This window comes from Pleurodeles waltl, chromosome 12 (genome assembly GCF_031143425.1).
Source record: "Pleurodeles waltl isolate 20211129_DDA chromosome 12, aPleWal1.hap1.20221129, whole genome shotgun sequence".
Classification (NCBI taxonomy): Eukaryota; Metazoa; Chordata; class Amphibia; order Caudata; family Salamandridae; genus Pleurodeles; species Pleurodeles waltl.
Window position 1 is genome coordinate 584,220,024 of NC_090451.1, and position 18,557 is coordinate 584,238,580.

Consider the following 18,557-nt stretch of genomic DNA (forward strand, 5'->3'; position numbering starts at 1 on the left):
TGCTAACTAGTTTTTACATGTTCACTCTAGACAACATGACAGTTTACAAAACCTGTACATATGAGATGAGATGAGGTGTGAATGTTTCTGCCATCTGAGAAATATATAAAAAGGCATACATGAAGAAGCACAAATTGTAGGAATGTCAAAGGCAGTGGGGTCCTCGGATGCTCCTCAACCAATGACACTTCCAATGCCCACATCTGCCAGTGAATAGGACAGACCAGGACCAATTCATGTTCTGGCACTCCAGTCACCTACCCCTGCAGCCCTGCAGCCCCACAGCAGAGACCAATATAGCCAGAAGGACTCACAGAGGGGAACTAAGACAGATAGAACAGAAAACTGGACAGTGCTGGTGAAGAGTAGGCCAGTTTTGAGCATGTGCATGACCAACCTTGAGGAGGCAATGGAGCAGCTCTCCCAACTTGTGTAAATATTTCTATTGATCGTATTTTATTTCTCTATTGTAGTATTTTAATAGTTAAGATGTTAGTTAGTTGATAGGATAGGCTTAAATAAGTTAGGTTTTAGTTTTGTAATATTTTTAGAGGTTCTTTTTTATATATTTGTATGTTTATAAGGTTTTAGTGGGTGGGAGGATAATGTTTAGGCTTTGTTATGCAAAAATAAACCCCCCCAAAAAAGGAAATACCAAAATACCTACATATATATAAATAATGTGTGTATATATATATATATATATATATATATATATATATATATATATATATATATATATATATATTAACTGAAAACCCAAGTATTACTTGACCCCTAAGGGAAGTATAACCCCAACCCCCACCAAGCAGAGTTTTCTCCTCATTAGTTTTAATGCAAATATTACATTGAGGTTATAAATTATGTTATCAAAGATGGTATGAGTGTTACAATATGTGGGATAATTAGCAGGCATGCCAAGGGTGTGACTTATAATTTCCATATGGCACTAGTTATAGTTACTTAAAATACCTCTAACTATAACTGCTGAATTTCTATGGTTTTGCACATTTTTAAATGTGAGCCTAACTACAATGTCCCTGTAACCTTTGGGTCTTTATGTGAATTTCACTGTTTTTTTAATTTTTTTAAATCCTAACTATACATCCCTGAAACCGTTTTTTTTTTTGGGGTGAATGTCTATGTTTTTTTAATGTAAAGAAATGTTAATGACTACACATTAATCCGACAAATTGCCTCACATGGCCTTCTGATGAGCAGCTGAGTGCAATAGTGGTTGGCTGCAGGGCCTGGCCTATATAACCACCTAATCCTGTGCCACACATGATCTGTGTGACAGGGCTTAGCCACAGGGTCTTGCCTTGTGACCTACCCCCGTTTAACTACACCAACCCTGCACCACACACAGCCTTTTTTTAACGTAAAGTAGTTTTAATGACTGTACAATAATTCAACCACTTCCGCACATGGCCTTTGGTAGTGGGCCCACCTGCATACATAATCTGCAGTGCCCCAGGGAGGTGGAGGTCCCTGTGGCTTTCATAGCCATAGGCGGGGGGTCCCTGCACCCCCTCCTATATCTTGGCAATGCCCCCAGGACCTGACACACCCAGGGGCAAAATGAAAAGCAAATGAGGGAGACCAAGTTTGCTTTTTAAAAAAAGAAACATTTGCAAATAGTCCACCAAAAACTTTTTTTATAACTTTTTTGCCCGGGTGGTGTTGGTGGTCCTTGGGAGACCTCTGCACCTAGGCTGTGGGGGTAGGGTGACAGCTGCCAAAATGGATGCCAACACAGCCAATCAGATGTTTGCACGAGATCGGCAGTATATGCAAATTTGTTGCAACCCTAGACATCCAAATATGGATTTCCTTTAATTTCTCCTAAACTACTGAACTTGTTTAGACCAAATTAAAAAAATACTCATCTGAGGACCAAAAGCAACCTTTCTACCAAATTTGGTGCAATTCCACCGGGTTGGAGGCATGTCTATAGAGTCTATGGAAATTAACATGGGAAATACACTTTATTTTACCCCACCCCCCTTTTTCTCGGCTCCCGCTTGAAGGATCACCCTGAACCTTTCCATGCACAAGAGGATTCTAGGGAGAAGATTTTTTGGGGAAAATTCGTCAAAGGGTGCCAAAGGTATAGGAAAGTTAAAAAATGTTTTTTTTCTATGGAAACTAGGTCCTAACTATAACTACCTACAGGCGCCCACCAGTAGGATATATATATATGTATATATATATATATATATATATATATATATATATATATATATATATATATGTCTGTGTAAATATGTTTAGATTTTAATGTGTTGTTAGTTCATGTATAGGTGTAGTTTATGTTTGTATTGTGTCACTCTAAGGGCCTCATTATGACCCTGGCGGTACAGAACCGCCAGGGTCAACGGGGGCGGGAGCACCGCGACAGGCCGGCGGTGCTCCCTTGGGCATTCCGACCGCGGCGGTAACGCCGCGGTCGGACCGGGACAACTGGCGGTCTCCCGCCAGTTTCCCGCTGCCCAAATGAATCCTCCAAGGCGGCGCAGCGGTTCGCCCGCCAGGAACAGGATGGCGGTAGGGGGTGTCGCGGGGCCCCTGGGGGCCCCTGCAGTGCCCATGCCAATGGCATGGGCACTGCAGGGGCCCCCGTAAGAGGGCCCCGCTAGTATTTCACTGTCTGCATAGCAGACAGTGAAATACGCGACGGGTGCAGTAGCACCCGTCGCACCTTCCCACTCCGCCGGCTCGATTACGAGCCGGCTTCATCGTGGGAAGGTTGTTTTCCCCTGGGCTGGCGGGCGGCCTTTTGGCGGCCGCCCGCCAGCCCAGGGGAAAACTTGGAATACCCTCCGCGGTCTCTGGACCGCGGAGCGGTATTTTGGAGGGGGGAAGTCTGGCGGGCGGCCTCCGCCGCCCGCCAGACTTAGAATGAGGGCCTAAGTGTGTTAAGGGGTGGAGGTTGATATTTAAGATGTCATTTGCTTAGTAGTAAAGTTACTGTAAGATACGTTAAGTAGTTTTAAGTAGTGTTTAGGATAGTTAGTTTAGGATACATAGGTCTGGTTAGATCAGGATAAGTGTAGTTATTTTTAGGTAGTGTTCAGGTTAGGTGGTGCAGTTTAGCTAGGTTTAGTTTTTTTACATTAGGTTATATTTAGTAAATACTTTTTCACTTTTATAACCTTGTAATTATTGCATCATTGTGAGTTTCTAACATTGACAATGTTGAGTTGAGTACATGATGCTGCTATTGCTCTGCTGTCTTTAAATGTATGTGTGAGTTTGTAAGAGGACAATGGTCAACAGGTAGAGTTTATCACCTATGAGTCAATTTAGGAATATTTGACAATCTTAATTCATTGTAAGTAGTTGTCTTAGTGTGATTTCACACACAGGCCAAAACAGATACTCACCTTCTGAAGCACTGTGTGTGAACGAGATACACAATGTATCTTTTGGATGGCTTTGTGGTAACATATTGCAGGATATGCTGGGACACACACTGGTGCACGGTACTGACACACAAACACCCTTTGCCAATTTAGCACATAGCTGCTTGTTGTTATCTACTTACAACTCATATATGTGCCCCCACCTGGCTGGAGACCATCAATAATCCTTGGCATTGTGTACTTGCTACGTGTGGCACTACCTGCATGTAACTTTGTACGAATACTTGCAATGTTTTTAAAACATGAGTCTTTCATTTCCTCTTAGCCTGTGAAGGTTTTGCTTTGATCTAGCTCTGAATCAGTAGTATGTGTGTATATTTTACAATTAATGACATGGGTGGTTACACTTCCACTCAATACATGAGGGACAGAAGGACACATTAATCCTAGGTATCCCAGTGGACATTTCAACAGCATTAATAATTACTAAATGGACCTATAATAATTTGAAGCTGCATTTCATGCCTACAGACACCCAAGGTGTTCAACTTGCCTTGTACATCCTTGTGCAGCATAGGTACTATGCTAAATCCTAAGTAGTGTGGCCATGAACACCTGCATATTATCAGTGGTGGTATAATGACAGATGCTTAGGGTCTCTTAAATGTAAGCATTGAGGCTACCATAAGCGCTTGTTGAGGGGTTCATGTTCCCAGAGCGCGTAATTTGTGGATGAGTGAAATATATTCATTGGCTCACATGCCTCACAGGCCCCATGAAAACCATGTACACATTTATGTGTTTAGTCAGGCTTTTTCAATGTGTGTCAGTCCAGTAACTGAAGTTTAGTTTCACACCATGACTTTGAATTTGTAGACCAGACATTCTGCATAATGCAATGGCAGTGGAGGTGCATGGTGTTTGGGCATATACTATAAGAGCATAGGACAGTGACTGTGGCTCATTCTCTTTGAGATGCTAAAACGTTGGTTTTGTACGTATGCATAAACCATGGTGTAAGTAGTCTTTCCTGGTACGAACATTCAGCACTCAGGTTTATATGAGTGAATTTATTTACATGTGTGGGTTGTTCATCATGAACATATTTACTTTGTTTGAGGCAACAATACAAACATAGATAGTCAACAAAGGATGTCCAGACGAAGCCCATGTGGGATACATGTCATTCGACATGCTGTGGTGTTGAGAATTTCATTGAGGAGATGCAACTTCCCATTAAGGAAAGTAGGCCACTTCACAAGTCTGAAGGTGGATAAGATTAACAGGTGCACAAATAAAAAGTGACAGTTCTGGATAACAAAAGAGGTAGCATGATGATGGACACAGAACCAATGGCGAACTGTCTGAGGAACACAGATATATGTTACCTGCAGTTCTACAACACAAATTCACATCTTCATCCTCTGATGGGTTTTGTACCTCTCCTGCAGTTGTGGGTGTTTGTGTGAGTGTAATCTGAGGCACAGACACACCAGAGGCAGAAGATGTGGCTCCTCAGTCCCCTGCAGCATTTGTCTGAGCCATTAAGGTAGCCAGTAAATCCCTGACAAGGGTATTGTGGCTGGCCAAAAAAGCAACGTTGCAATTGAGTTCAGCCATTGTTGCTATGTAGAAGTACAACTTCCTCTCCATGGATTCCATGATGTTACGTTTGGCCCCCAGCTGTGCGGCTACTTCACTGGTATCAGAAGTAGAGGGCTGATGTTGTTCCCTCTGCCTCATGACACCAGCAATCTCAGCTAGGGACGGGCCCATACTTTGGAGGCAAGTGTAGGTGTCTTTTATAGACTCAGATGTATCCTTACTTGGGCTGAGGCACCTGCAGACTCCTTCTAGGGTTCCCGCTATGATCTCAATCCCTGCACTCACCTCATTAAACATTCGCTGCTGGATTCCTACCACCCACCATTGGAAGACAACTTGGGGGTTTTTGGAGTCCACAGCTGTGCTTCGACTGGCAGACAGGGCATTTTCTGTGGGTGTTGATTGATCTGGAGATCCAGAAATGCTGTCATCCCTTGCCAGGTCCGGAGAAAGAGATTCTATGGAATCCAGGAGTTGCTGGAAGATATCATTATCCATGGGAGGCAGGAGCTCATTGCCAACAGGTGGGTCATCCAGGGCAGGCTGCTATACAGGAGGTGTTGATTATCCACCTGCAATTAATGATGTTTATTTTTATATAATGATCTATTATAGATGTTGTCTATAGTATGCTAAAAGGCAAATGACTTGATTAAAATTCACTTTATGTTACACATGGATGTGTTTAACATGTTCTTCTACAAATGAATGAAGCCAGCACTACCAACACAACCAGTATTAGGTACAAAATACATGAGGCCAACATGTCTATCATTTATGTTATGACTAGGGCTCCTGCTAATCCTCATAAAAGAGTAGTGATGAAAACCTATAACATTTACCTACCCTTTGTTCCAACATGACTAGGCCCACACAACTCACCCTCCAACCATCCCCAAAAACGGTCCATCATAATGTACAACTGACTCATCCTGTCACTTATTATTTCCCTGTTTAACAGCCTTCTGCTTTGAAATATGTAAAATAGTCACATTTGTGTGCTCACACCTGCCTTCTAACACCTGCCAGACCTTCTACCAGGCCCACATTGCATGTCAAGTGCAGTATACTATTGGCCTATTCTATGCATCCCTTCCCAGGTTCTACACACCTGCAACAGAAGCAGTGCGTGACTTTCACTCAGGCTACATTGTCACACATACATCCATCACCCCTCTCCTCCTTAAGATCCAATGGCTCCCCATTCAGACCCACTGCCAGTTCAATGTGCTCAGCCACAAATACTGGGTCCTACACTAATAGGGACCCACCATGGTCTCACAAACAAAATCAATGACCTCTGGTGTTCATCACATTGATTAACCCACACCCAAAATAACCATTTGTTCAAGATTGGAGGTAATGTTGTCTCTTACATGGCAGACAACGCTTGTGAGATTTGACCCAGCACATCAGGACAGGTATGTGCAGTGTGGGTTGATGCTAATGACTGAACACAGAGATGTACACTTGATCCTACTTGAAGATAGTCCACATACTGAATCTACTCTCAGGTGAAAATTGGATCCACAGGCAATCCGATGCCATTTAGTTAGTTTTCACTCCATTTTTGGTTCCGTAGCCCCAAAACAAACACATTTGCCTCATGGTGCTGTGGGTGTATTTTGTAACAGTCAGGTTGGACAGGTTTCTCATGTCCATGCATGATTTGCTGCTCCATTCCAGGTTTTTTGCTTTGTATCGTGGAACTTGTAGCTCTGGTCTCTCATGTTAATCATCAGACCACAAATTGAAGTATTCAAAAGAGAACCTGGACTAGGGCCACACATCATGCATGTACATGAGAAACATGACGGAGCTGGACTGGACTGCTAAGGTAAGGTAAGTTGTATTGCGTAGTTACTTAAAATCATTGCAGAACACAAAAAGCTATAAAATGCAAAATATAAAACACAATTCCAGCTAAGAAATGTAAAATCAAATTTCATAGAGAACCTTGAGGGCCTAAACACCTATAACCCAGCAGCATTTGTTAAAACCAGCACCTACGCCTGAGCTCAAACTGCCTTTCAATGCCAGGAACGCCATTGAGTAATAAGGGTGCCTCGTAGGGCTGCCTTGCGCGTATTTGTGGGGTAGGGTCTGTTGGAAAGTGGATTATTGGCAAGGGCAGGTAACTACCCACACTTAGCAATAGGCCACTAACCCCCACTAGGTCCAGTCATGTCTCAATAAATTAATCCCTGCTCAACTCTTGGTAGCTTGGCAACGAGCGACAATGCTTAACTTAGGAGACAGGTGTATAAAGCATTTAAAAATCACAAAACAGTAAATAAGTAAAACACAAAACACAATAAAAATATGAAAATCAAACACCAATTTATAAAAATAGGCTATATTTTTTTATTTAGAATGACACCAAAATGATTGAAATTGGATAAGAGGAACCAGGGTTATTAGTTTCTAAAGACTTGGGGGGTCATTCTGACCTCGGCGGTAAAAAGCGTTTACCGCCGGTCAGAAGACCGCCATAACACCGCCGCGGCCGCGGTAAACCGCCACGGTCATTCTGACCCGCTACTTGAAAACCGCCAAAAACTCTACATCCACAAAAGTCCGCCACACCAAAGGTCAGCGAAAAAATGGCGATGACCAAACCTCCACCGTCACGCCAACAGAAATACGCCCATGCCATTCCGACCGACGAACCCACGAGGCGGTCTTTCAACCGCGGTATTCCATTGGCGGTACACACCGCCGCGGTCAAAATACCCACACCCTTACAAAACACAACCACATAGAACAATTTGAAATACACACACCTGATACACATACACACAACACACCCACAGCCCCAATACAATATAAAACACACACCCACATCACCCACAAACCCTTACGACCACAATTGCGAATTAAGGACAGAGAGAGACAGCACTGCTTAGAGTAGACCATCACACAGAGGCAAATCACAACATCACCCACACAATTACCACGCACAAAACACCATACACCACCAAACACATCACACTCTACAACACATACAAAATCCCTCACCTCATCCACACCACCCCATGGCACCCCAAAGACACCCCAGGTTCTCTGACGCAGAACTCAGGGTCATGGTGGAGGAAATAGTTTGTGTAGAGCTCCAGCTATTCGGGGCACAGGTGCAGCACACCACAATTGCTAGGAAGATGGAGCTATGGCAAAGGGTCAGACAGGGTCAACGCGGTGGGACAGCACCCACGCAATCGGGATGACATCAGGAAGTGCTGGAACGACCTACGGGGGAAGGTGCGTTCCATGGTATCAAGGCACAACATTGCGGTGCAGAAGACTGGTGGCGGACCCCCACCTACTCCCCCAGAATTTACAACATGGGAGGAGCAAGTCTTGCACATCCTGCATCCTGAGGGCCTCGCGGGAGTAGGCGGAGGAATGGACTCTGGTAAGTCAAATCTTAACTACTTCTTCCCAACCCCACCCCACCTGCATGCCAGCACATACCCCCACCCTCACCCCCACCCCCACCCCCATCACACCAACTCCTTGCGAATGGCTCACCATCACAACCCACCCATCCCAACACCAAGCCCTGCATGCGACCACAAAGCATGGACACCCATCACCAAAGCATGCCCACTGCACATACACATCTCCCCCACAAGCCACCCTCACAAAAGCCCCCACAAGGGAATGCCTGCACTTGGGTACACGGCCACCCACCCATCACACGAAATGCCACACACAGAAGCAATAACCATACCCTTATACCCCTGCAGGACCCGAACGCCACCACACCGCCACGGAGGTGTGATGACAGCAGTTCTGTCTCCCTGGACCCAGATGACCAGCCCGGCCCATCGGGGACCTCGGGACAGTCGGTTCCCCACAGACAGCCACAGGCTACAGCAGACCTAACCCCCTCTGGGAACACCAGCACAGCTCCCACCCAGCGGGCCCATGCCTCTGTCTCCAGGACACGTCAATCAGCGGTGTGTCCGCCACTACAGGGCACCCAGGTTGACCCACCACCCCAACAACAACAGGGACCTGGGGGCAGTGGTAGTGGGCACACCGTCCAGGGGACAGAGGCCCAGGAACACAGGGGAACTGGGAGGGCTGCTGTGCGACAGGGGGGGGGACAGGCCCAGGTAACCCACTCTCCAAGAGGCCCTCTCCTCCATCATGGGAGCATACCACCACTCCCAGGAGACGATGGCAACGGTACTGGCCAGGTTCCAGGAGATCCAGGCACAGCAGGAGGAACCGTACATGGGGTTCAGAGAGGAACTGAGGAACATTGGTTCCGCAATGGGGACCATCGTCGTGGCCCTTAACCAGATAGTCACCACATTGCGGGACCATGTGGCACCCCAAAGGGCCCCTGTCACTAACCCAGACCAGGAACAGCCTACCACCTCCGCCGGCGCTAGTGGACAGGAGGCCCCCACACAACAACAGGCCACCAGAACCCCACCTCCTGCAGAAGAAGAACCACCCCGCAAGCGGAACCTGAGATCTCACAAGAAGACAGAGTAGGATGCCAAGACCCCCGCCAGCATAAGATACCCCCTGATGTCATCCCACTGTCCCACATTGTCACCCTGTCGAACCTTTAACTGCCCCTGCTCCATCCTTCCACAGGCATATGGACAATGCACCTGTGAGACTGAGAACTGGACTCTGCCATGGACATTACTCCACCCCCACCCATCACCGTTTTACAATCATGTACCTATATGTAGCACTTGAAATAAATCACTTATTGCACTTAAAAAATCAGGAGTCTGCTTGTATTCTTAACAAATGTATTACACATAACGGTGCAATAATGTTACATTGTGATGACAACATACCAATCTCAGTAAGCTTTAGTCCATGGGCAAACAAAGCTGAAGTCACGCAGTGGGTCATACAGCTCTGAAAAGGGAAGGGAAAGTCAAAATTCAGTTAAAAGGAACTGGGGGGAAACACAGACAGTAGAGAGGCATGAGGCCTTAAGTAAATGTAAAATGGGGTGGGTGATTCTTACCTGTGTGCTACTGAAAATATTGTTGTATGACTGTATCCCTGTTGTCCGTGTCGTCCCCGTCGTCCTCCTCCTCTTCAGTCTCCACAGGCTCCACAGCTGCTACAACACCACCATCTGGACCATCCTCCTGCAGAAAAGGCACCTGGCGTCGCAAAGCAAGATTGTGAAGCATACAGCAGGCCACGATGATATGGCACACCTTCTTTGGTGAGTACATTAGGAATCCACCTGTCATATGCAGGCACCTAAACCTGGCCTTCAGGAGCCCGAAGGTCCTTTCTATGATCCTCCTAGTTCACCCATGGGCCTCATTGTACCGTTCCTCTGCCCTGGTCCGGGGATTCCTCACTGGGGTCAGTAGCCACGACAGGTTGGGGTAACCAGAGTCACCTATTAGCCACACACGGTGTCTCTGTAGCTGTTCCATAACATAAGGGATGCTGCTATTTCGCATGGCATACGCGTCATGCACTGACCCAGGGAACTTGGCATTTACATGGGAGATGTACTGGTCAGCCAAACAGACCACCTGGACATTCATCGAATGATAACTTTTTCTGTTTCTGTACACCTGCTCACTTTCTTTGGGGGGAACCAAAGTCACATGGGTCCCATCAATGGCACCAATGATGTTGGGGATATGTCCAAGTGCATAGAAATCACCCTTCACTGTAGCCAAATCGCCCACCTCAGGGAACACAATGTAGCTCCGCATGTATTTCATCAGGGCAGACAACACTCTGGACAAAACCTTAGAAAACATAGGCTGAGACATCCCTGATGACATGGCCACTGTTGTCTGAAAAGACCCACTTGCCAAAAAATGGAGTACTGACAGAACCTGCACCAGAGGGGGAATCCCTGTGGGTTGGCGGATGGGGGACATCAGGTGTGGCTCCAGCTGGGCACACAGTTCATGTATAGTGGCTCTGTCAAGCCTGTATCTAAGTATGATATGTCGTTCTTCCATTGTCGACAGGTCCACCAGCAGTCGGTACACAGGAGGATTCATCCTTCTCCTCGCAAGTCCCAGCGGACGGTGCCTAGGAAGGACAATATGGAGCACAGAGTCAATCAACCCACAGGTACGTTCACACAGCTTGCACAGTACACGATTCTCTATACATTGAATGGCTTGTATGAGTGGCAATGCAAGGCCTAGGCCTGTGTGACGCAGTAGAAATTAAGCCATGTGGGCCCTTGAAATGGCGGCTGCCTGACCTGTGAAGTGTGACAGTGGGATGTGAGGTCAATGCGCTGGCGTGGCACACTGTGGCGGTAGGCGGTCGAAGACCGCGGTGCAAAGCCGCATTGGTTAACATTGAACCCTATGGGTTTCAGGAGCCAATGACGAAGAGCGCCGGCGGTCGCGGTACGCACCGCCGCGGTACGCACCGCCGCGGGCGTAACCGCCATTTTCTATCTGATTAATCACTCGAGACCTGATCATCCACAGGAGAGGACCTATACTGCAAGTGCTGCTGTGACCTCGGTCTGGGAGATACAATGGCTGCTGCGACTGGGGAAAGGGCCCCTGCCTTCACTTCAGAAGAATTGGAGAAACTTGTTGATGGGGTCCTCCCCCAGTATGCGCTACTCTACGGTCCTCCAGACCAACAGGTTAGTACACAGGGTGCACGTTGTATGGGCTATGCCTGTGTTGAGTGGGGTGGATGTAAGATGTTGGGGAGGTGAGCGAATGAGGAGTGCAACGCACGACAGATGAGAGCATGTGCCACATGGCAAGGTTGGGGAGGGAGGGCCACTCACATTGACCATGCAGAAAAGTGACGATATTTCCTTTCCCACCCTGTACATGTCAAATAGGTCAGCGCCCATCAGAAGATCGAAATTTGGCGTGCCATCGCCAAGGACGTCCGGGCCCTGGGGGTCCACAACAGACGGGGCACCCACTGCCGAAAGAGGTGGGAGGACATCCGCCGCGGGACCAGAAAGACCGCCGAGTCTCTGCTGGGGATGGCCTCCCAACGTAGGAGGGGTGCCAGCCGCCAATTGACCCCCCTGATGTCCCAGATCCTGGCGGTGGCCTACCCCGATTTGGATGGGCGCGTGAGGACATCACAGCAGACACAAGGGGGTGAGTATCAGCACATTCTGCTATCTTTGCGCGCAGTGGAGGTGTCTGGGTGGGGGAGGAGGGTTGTGGGTATCTCTAGGCCAGGGCGCATTCTGTAGGCTAGGCCCCTCCGTTAGGCATGGCCCTGTGCCCCCGCTCCCCACCTCTGTAGGGTGCCAAGTACAGCTATCCATGGTCCGGCCTCACCCATGTGTGCATTTGTCGTCCATAGAGCTGTAGGCCTAGTCACAATAACTGAGTAGTGTACCCCGATTGCGCGCCCTAGTGCTGGGGGCTTCTGTGTCTGTCCTCTCCGACAACGGTGTTGCCAGTGCATGCACTCAACCTGTCTTCATTTCTCCCCCCCCCCCCCATTTTCTTTGTCTTCCTGTTCATGTGTGCATTAGCATCATCAGGCGGAGGAGAAGTGGCATCGGCGCACGAGGGAGCTGCATCTCACATGGCCCCGGAGGGCCATGCAACCGACTCCCAGTACACCAGTGAGACGGAGGGCGGGGGGAGCTCCACAACGGGGACCCGTCAGCGACACCGACACGTCCTCGGAAGGGAGCTCCCTTGCGGTGGCGGCAACATCCGTGCCCACGCCACAACAGGTACAGCCGCCACCCAGCGCACCAGCCCCGCCCTCCCAGCAGCCCCTCAGCCTTCGCTCCGTGCCCGCTCGGCCAGGAAGCCGGCCATCTCCTTCGCCCCAGGCACCTCAGGCCCTGCCCCAGTTACCCCTGCTGCCCTCAGTGAGGAGATCATTGACCTCCTCCAGACGCTCATTGTTGGGCAGTCTACCCTTTTGAATGCCATCCAGGGTGTAGAAAGGGAGGTGCATCGGAGCAATGCATACCTGGAGGGCATTCATTCGGGTCAGGCTGCCCATCAGCGATCGTTCAACGCTCTGGCCTCAGCACTGACGGCAGCCATTGTCCCTGTCTCCAGCCTCCCTCTTCAAACTCCCTCCACCCAGTCCCAGTCTCCTGTTCCTCTGCCTATCCCATCCACACCATCAGACCAGCCTGCACACACCTCAACACCCAAGGGCAGCTCATCCAGACATAAGCACCACAGATCACACAAGCATTCACCCAAGCAACATCCAGATGCAGACATGCCAACAGTCACTACCACCTCTGTGTCCCCCACCTCCTCGTCTCCCTCCTCCCTCCCTGTGACGTCTCCACTCACACCTGCATGCACACCACCATCAGCCAGTACTTCCATCACCAGCACACCCTCCAGTACAGTCCGCACACGTGCAGTCACCACCCCCACTGCCATTTACACGTCCCCTGTGTCCTCTCCCAGTGTGTCTGTCACCCCCTCTTCCAAACCACACAAACGCAGGCAGCCACCCACCCAACAGCCATCCACCTCACGACAGCCTCCGTCACAAGCACCTGCACCCAAAGACAGCACACTTGACTCTCCTATAACAACATCCTCTTCCTCCACACCCATACCCACTACACCTACCCATCCCTGTCTTTCAAAATTGCTTTTCCTTTCCAACCTTGACCTCTTTCCAACCACTGACCCACCCCCTCCATCTGGTAAGAGTCCAAAGAGCACCTCAGCCACCACCAGCCCTGCATCTACTAGGACCATAGTCCAGGGCTATTGGAGTCCACCAGCTCCTAGGGCAGGAACATCGGCCAGCAGCAAGGGGACAGCCAGCCCACCCCCTGGGAAGAGGACCGAAAAAACGAAGGGCCGGCGCGACAAGCCTGAGACGGCTGCCACCAAGGACAGTAGCCTTGCCCCGTCACCTGCCACATCAACAAAGGGAGGCAAGGGCCAGAGAGCTTCAGCGAAGGAGGGCAAGGGCAGCAGGGCGGACAAGTCAGGCAGCAGGCGAGCTGACCAGGAGGGCCCCACCAGCCCCATTCCGGGTGTGACGGACGACACCCACAGGCCCAGGACTCCATCACAGGAGGGCCCCGCAACCGCAAGGTCGGATGGCGACTGAGCGGGAAGTATTGGCCAGGTCTGGTTCCCTAGAAACACAGGACAAGCACCGCTGAACAGGGGCCGCCGTGACAAGCACCGCTGAACAGGGGCCGCCGTGACAAGCACCGCTGAACAGGGGCTGCCGTGACAAGCACCGCTGAACAGGGCCCCGCCGTGACAAGCACCGCTGAACAGGGCCCCGCCAAGACAAGCACCGCTGAACAGGGGCCGCCGTGACAAGCACCGCTGAACAGGGCCCCGCCAAGACAAGCACCGCTGAACAGGGGCCCCCGTGACAAGCACCGCTGAACAGGGCCCCACCAAGACAAGCACCGCTGAACAGGGGCCGCCGTGACAAGCACCCCTGAACAGGGGCCGCCGTGACAAGCAGCGCTGAACAGGGCCCCGCCGTGACAAGCACCGCTGAACAGGGCCCCGCCAAGACAAGCACCGCTGAACAGGGGCCCCCGTGACAAGCACCGCTGAACAGGGCCCCACCAAGACAAGCACCGCTGAACAGGGGCCGCCGTGACAAGCACCGCTGAACAGGGGCCGCCGTGACAAGCACCGCTGAACAGGGCCCCACCGTGACAAGCACCGCTGAACAGGGCCCCGCCGTGACAAGCACCGCTGAACAGGGCCCTTCCTGTCAAGCACCGCTCCGCTGGGCCCTTCCTGTCAAGCACCGCTCCGCTGGGCCCTTCCTGTCAAGCGCCGCTCCGCTGGGCCCTTCCTGTCAAGCAATGCTCCACTGGGCCCTTCCTGTCAAGCACCGCTCCGCTGGGCAACGCCGTCTCAAGCACCGCTGGCCCATTGACAGTGCCGGTTCTGTTTCGAGCAGGGCTTCACGAAGCACTCTGGGCACCATGCCTCCTCCATTACCAGTGGAGTCGGTAATCCATCTGATGGACTGTGGCTTTGCACTCCCCAGAATGGAACAGTGGGCAAGCCACCCACTTGTGAGACTTGAGAGACTGTGGCTTTGCACTTCCCAGGATGGTCCAGTGGGCAACCCACCCACTGTAGAGACTTGAGAGACTGTGGCTTTGCACTCCCCAGGATGGTACAGTGGGCATGGAGGCCCCTCGTGGATCTGGCGTCGTGGACTCATGTGGCTGAGGTGCCCCCCCTTCCCTTCCCCCTGAGGTGCCTGTAGTTTTATCATCTGATGCCCCAGCAGTGTTCTCTCCAATGGTATCTGGTCTCGTGTGTGGGCTTTGCCCATGTGTTTGTGCACATTGGCCCACGGACTATGGAACTTTGACAAAATGTGCAGGACTTATTGCCTCTGTATATATTTTTCGCTATGTTCATTCTTTAATTTGTATCTTTCATATTGCATATTTCCCATAACTTCAATAGAGCTATAATATACATAAATTTTAAAGATCATTTTAATTATGTCTTTGCATTATTCCGGGGGGGTTTGGGGGGTGTCACTCTGACTTGTTGCTCTGCATTGGGGTGTAGGTATTTGGGGTGGGGGGGTGGGTGTATCGCGTATGTGTGTGCCCGTAACCTTTCCTCCTCCCCCCTCCCCTGTGTCGTAGGTGCAGTACTCACCGTTGTCGTCTGCGCCGGCGTTCGTACTCCTGGTAGATGAGCAGGTAGACAATAGCTGGTAGGATGTTTAATTCGGGTTCCATGCTGTCCTCCTTCCTCGTGGAGTGTATAGAGGTGAGCGTTTTCCCGTTCGTAGTCTGTTTCCGCCGTGTTTTTATCGGCGGGGCTCCCGCCCCAGAAAATGTGGCGGATTGGTGAGTTGTGATAGGGTGGGCGGTACATTGTCTGCCGATTGCCTGTTGGCGGTGACCGCCGCGCTGTTTGTTTGTCCCGCCGTGGCGGTCGGAGTGTTAAAGTGGCGGGGTGTGTTGGCGGTTCCCGCCAGGGTCAGAATTCCATTTTTTTGACCGCCTGCCTTTTGGCGGGTTGGCCGCCACTTTAACACCGACCGCCAGGGTTAGAATGACCCCCTTGATGTTTTCCAGCGCAAAGAGGCAACTAACGCTCAAAGGGTTAAAAAAGGTCACACTGGACAAGGACACATTCCAGAGTTCAGGCCACCCACAAGGTAACACTGTTACACTTTCTTTTGAAAGTGCTTCTTGATTCAGTAAAGTGGTCCAAAGTACCAGCCGAGGGTTCAGAGACTCTGGTGTGCCTCTTGGGGTCTGGGACTACAAATCTCACAATATGGAGCTGCTCCAAACGTCTCCAAACTTCTGGATCTTCTTCCAGAGGTCCTTTTTGGGTCCTTGAAGTGCCTACAACTTGATCCAAGGTTCCAGAAGCTCTGAGTTGCTCCTTGGAAGTTGGGACTACAACAGAATCCAAAAACGGCCACTGTACTCTGGTCAGCTGGGCTGTTCTTGCACAATTTGATGTAGGAAACTCTGGGCAGCTCCTTTGTACCTGTAGCAAACAGGGAGTCCCTTCTTGAAGCAGTAGAAGTCAGGCAAAGTCCTTTTAGTGGTGAAGCCCAAGTGTGCAGCTGGTGCAGTCCTTCAGAGTGCAGTGTACAGGTGAAGGTCAGGGGTCTAGCAGGGCAGTCCTTCTTCTTTGTGTTGTTCCTTGTAAGGATCGGAGGTGTGGGTGCAGCTCTGCCATATTTATCCTTGCTCCTCGGGTGAAAAGCAGGGGGGCCCGACTGTCCAATCACAGGCAAGACACTTCCCCCTTCAATGACCACTTCCTGGGAAATGTGGAAAAAATTAATCCCAGGGAGCACCAATCTTCAAAAAGCCAGCATAGCTGAAACTGATTTTTGGAGGTTAGATCTGGCTGAGCCCACCCACTGTATGGCTAAAACTTTTAAACACACCCCTCTCCTAATCTAATCAAGGGGGCACCTAATTGTCTGGGGTGGCAGGAAACTGGGAAGGTCCTGAGCTGCTCCAAATGTCCTTCCCTGCTTTTGAAGACCAGTTTGGCTGCTCTCCCTCACCCTGTTTCACCACCTGCTGAGGCAGATCTCCTCCCCAAGCACTTCCTTTGTGTTCAGCTCAGGCCTCTCATACCTCATCAAGGCAGCCTGGTCAGGCTGCCAGAGGCTGGCCAATCACAGAAGGGCACTACAGAGCTGAAGTTGGCAACTTTCAGGTTGAACTAGTTATATTAAATCCAACAATGGCAAGCTGGGGGATTTATTATAACAATTAATTTGATACCAAACTGAAGATATCTGGCTCTTATGGGGACTTTGTTAATTAAAATAAATTCTCTCGATTTTAGCCTATGGAGGCCATTCACTACAGTGAGGGAAAACAAATGTGGCTATTTTACCTCACCAGGTCTTAAAACAACAATTTTTATAAGGTCCCTGCTTATAGTTACATGGCACCCAACCCTAGGGGCACTTAGGGCACACCTTAGGGGTGACTTAAATGTACAAATAAGGTAGTTTAAGACTTTGGAAGTACTTTTAATTCCAAAGTTGAATTTGCATATAACTTTAGTTTAAAAGCAGCCATAAAGACAGGCCTCCCTTTAAAATGACACTGGACACCTCAGCAGTGTACCTTTGGGTTCACCACCTATGCTGGGGTCCCTAAACCTACATGCCCTACCATATACTAGAGACTTATAAGTAGGTTGACATAGCCAATTATAATTAGCCTAATATACATACTAATTTTACACATCATACTGGCCCTGGGACTGGTTAGCAGTACCCAGGGTACTATCAGAGTCAGGAAAACCTCCTCAAAAAGTGAAAAATGAGGACAAAAAGTTAGGGGTCCTCTGCAATCAGTTTTATTTTCTCACAAGGTCCATCTCTGGGGACCCAACTAAAATCTAGAAGCCAAACAGCCAAAGTGCCCAGTGCAGATTTAGATAAAAAGTCGCCTCATGGGGCTGCCTTGAGCGTAGTTGTGGGCTAGGGACCGACCCTGGGGAACCAGTTAAAAGCCAGAAGCCAAGGAACTATGGTGCCAATGCAAAATAGGTAAAGGCTGAAAATATTTTGTACATTCCTTAATTAGTGGAGGCATCAGCAATACAACCCAAGTGTTCATTTATTTCTCAGGGCAGTACTGTAAAGGGAAACCCGGGGCGCAGTGTTGCACCTTTTAGAACTGCCATGTACGTGATTATGGGCCCAAGTGCAAAAGCCAGGAGCCAAAGTGCCAGTGCAAAGAAAATATATAGGCCAAAAGTGACTTGCGTATTACTTTATTCCTTGGTGGTGGAGGCTTCAGAAATTTAGCCCAAGGTTTGACGTGCAGTTTACAAGGTCACTGAATAGCAGGTAGCCCAAGGTCAAACTATACGATCAGTGCCCATGTTCAGATATTCCCAGGAGCTCCATATGGCCATTGATTCAAGTATGACAGAGACAATGAAGAAAGAGACACATTTTATTTACGATGATGCATAGCTAAGGGCCGGGAAGTCCAGGTCAAGGCACCAAGTGTCCACCTTCGGTATTTTCTTGGACGCCAATGCAAGAAATTTTACAAAATTAGTAAAAGTCTTCTTTCCTCCAACAGAACCCCACAGATGCACAGTAGACATGGCATGTCTTCTGGTTTCGTGTTGCATCGTCTGGAAC